Genomic DNA, 3,516 nt, shown 5'->3' with positions numbered 1-3,516 from the left:
GGAAGAAGGGTGATCAGGGAGGGCCTCGTTATCAGTTAGGGTTCTCCAGAGAGGCAGTAGTGATATAACTTAATATATTTATATATGTCCTATCATATAGATTGCCTTATTTAGATCATATATATCCCATATAGATATATCATATATATGGTATTATATATATTATGCATTTATTATATATACATTATTTATCTCATATAGATTTTTTTTTTTTGAGACAGAGTCTCACTCCATCGGCCAGGCTGGAGTGCAGTGGCATGATCTCAGCTCACTGCAACCTCCGTCTCCTGGGTTCAAGTGATTCTCCTGTCTCAGTCTCCCAAGCAGCTGAGATTACAGGCACCTGCCACCATGCCCGGCTAATTTTGTATTTTTAGTAGAGATGGGGTTTCACCATGTTGGCCACGCTGGTCTCAAACTCCTGACCTCAGGTGATCTGTCTGCCTCGGCCTACCAAAGTGCTGGAATTACAGGCATGAGCCACCTTGACTGACTGACCTTTTTTTTTCTTTTTTTTAAGAGAGAGAGAGTCTTCCCTTGTCACCCAGGCTGGAGTGCAATGGCATGATCATACCTCACTGCAACCTCTAATTCCTGGACTCGGGCAATCCTCCCACCTCCATCTCTTGAGTAGCTGGGACCACAGGCACACGCCACCACACCTGGCTAATTTTTCTAACGTTTTGTAAAGATGAGGTCTTGCTATGTTGCCTAGGCTGGTCTCAAACTCCTGGTCTCAAGTAATCCTCCCACCTTGGCCTCCCAAAGTGCTGGGATTACAGGTGTGGGTCACCATGCCCTACCCTATATATATCTTATACATATCCTTTTATATACCTCATATTTCTTGTTATACATATGGCATATGTATACTTTTATATATAAATAGATTTAATTTAAATAACCGGCTCATGCTACTGAGGGAGCTGGCAAGTCCCAAATCCATAAGGTAGGCTGGTAGGCTGGAAACTCAGGCCGGAGTTGGCACTGTAATCCTGAGGCAGAGTTTCTTACTCTCCAAGAAACTGGTTTTGCTCTTAAGGCCTTCAACTGATTAGATGAGGCCCAGCTGACATGGGTGGCATCCACATCTATAAAGTGTCTTCTCAGCACCACCGGGACTCACTGCGACGGGCCTGCTGGGCACTGGAGCCCAGCCAGGCCGACACGTGAAACTTGAGCATCAGGGACCTGAGGAAGCTCAGCGTGGGTGCCGGGCCAGGAAGGGAGAGGCCCCTGCGGTGGGAGTGGGCTGGGCCAGCGCTGGGACTGAACGAAAGCACAGTGTGGCTGAAGCAGAGTGAGCAGGGGGAGCGGGACAGGAGCTGGGAGAGGCTGCGTCACACAGGGGTTTGTGAGGAGTTTGGCATTTACTCCAAGTGATAAAGGGGTCATTCAGACCCCACCCAGCACCCATGACCTCTACCTCAAGGCCAGGCTTGGGTCAGGCCTGGGGACACAGGGACACAGGGCCCAGTGAGGGTAAACTCGAAGGCCAGCACATAACCCCAAATAGTGCCTTGGACAGATGTATGGGATAGAAGACTTGTTAAAAAGCAGGTTCCTGACCTGCTTGATCCTTGCCAAACCCACATTTTCAGGGGGGTAAATTTAATTTGGCTTCAGTAAGTACCTGACTGAGGAACTGGGGGGTGGAGTGGTGCCGTGGACTGCAGTCCAGCTTCTGGAGTCAGAATGGGTTTGAATCCAGCAGCTGTGTGACCTTGGGCAGGTGCCTGAACCTCTGCGAGCCTGATTCCCCATCTGTAGAGTGGGGGTGATGAGAGCGCCCCCTCAGAGTTGGACAAGTGACTCCGTCAATGTGGCCATTATTCCAGCCGCCTCAGGGTTCCTCTTGGGGAAACGTGGAGCCCTGAGTGGGGAGCTTGCCCAGGAGGCGGGAGACCAGGGATGTGAGACCCACCTGGTACCACAGCATCCCCCCAGAGGAGCCTCAATGCCCTCCACATCAGCTTGGGTTGCAGAGAAAAGAAACAGGAGGGACCTGAGAGGTGGCCTGGCTGGTTCTCTGGATGGGAGAGGGGGATGGTGGTGGTGCAGCCTCGATCCCGTCTCTGCTTCACACACTGGGGAGTCCAGGAAACCAAGGCCAGGAGCCAAGTCCTGAGGAATTCAATATGTCCATCTCTAGAAGTAGTCCAGTGTAGGCAAGGAGCACGGACCTCGGAGCCCAGGTGGACCCCAGCTCACACCCTGTCCCCTCCACTTCCATGCTGTGTGCCCTCAGGAAGCTTACCTTGCCTCACTGAACCTCAGATTCCTTATCTATACGACATGCACATGAATCCCTACCTCAAGGATCTTGTGAGGGTTAAATGAGCCATTTCATCTCTCCAAAGGGCCTTAGAAGGTCTTCCCCTCCATTTTGCCGCTAAAGAGTAGTAAAATCTTGTGTACATATTAGCTAACATTTGTTGACTGTTTTAACACTCCATTCTCTGCAGTGCATACATATTCTCATTTATTCCCACAACAGATGCAACTAAAGCAATGTCTGATCAAGACTCGCTGCTGGAAACCACCACAATCCCACGTGGGAAGCCAGCCCGAGGATGATGTTAAGAAGTACGAAGGGAGAGCCAGAGCATCACAGAGAACCACAGCTATGGCTCCAATGATGAGAGCCTGAATCAAACCCACCCTGAGGCCCACTTGACTGCCAGAATTTGAAAAACAGTCCACCTTGTTTATACGTGCCCGAGTGGCTGTTTTTCTTATTTGCAGAATGTGCTTGCTGATATAATTTTTTTTCTGTATTATTTATTTGTGTACACCAGTGTCAGGGAGTGTGGAACAACTGGAAATGCCAGAACATTAGCAACCAGTAGTATCAAATAACAAAATAAAAAGTATGGCCTAAAAGGCCCCAGAGAAAGTGCACTTTGGGGAACACTCTTATGTGTAAACAGAGCTTCAGTCGGCCTTAGGAAACTCACTCGAAGTTACTGATATGGTCTGTTGGTGCTTCCCTGTATTCACATATTGGAAACTTGATCCCCAATGTAACAGTATGAAGAGGGAGGACCTTTGGGAGGTCATGAGGTCAGGGCCCTTGTGACTGGGATTAGCACCCTTATAAGGGGCCTGAGGAAGTCTGCCGTTTACAACCACGTGAAGACACACATCAAGACACAAGCACTACCTATGAAGAACATACCCCATCAGACACCAAATCTGCCAGAGCCTTGATCTTGGACTTCCCAGCATCCAGAACCATGAGTGACAAATTTCTATTGTTTATAAATTACCCAGTCTAAGGTCTTTTGTTACAGCAGCAGGAAGGGACTTAAGACAGTTGCCTTCACATTTAGCTGCAAAAATCACTATAAAAATAATCTGTGCTCAGATGTATATACTTATTGAATCCATGCATATTTCTTTCTGAATATCAAACCTGCTGCTGTTTCTTTTCCCTCTTGCCCCTCCCACAATCACTGAAGCCGATTTTGACCAGACAACTGGCCAAAACAGAAGACTGTTTAAAATAACATAGTC

This window comes from Pan troglodytes, chromosome 20 (assembly GCF_028858775.2).
Source record: "Pan troglodytes isolate AG18354 chromosome 20, NHGRI_mPanTro3-v2.0_pri, whole genome shotgun sequence".
Taxonomy (NCBI): Eukaryota; Metazoa; Chordata; class Mammalia; order Primates; family Hominidae; genus Pan; species Pan troglodytes.
The sequence above is the reverse complement of the archived record's forward strand: the minus strand, read 5'-3'. Positions refer to the sequence as shown.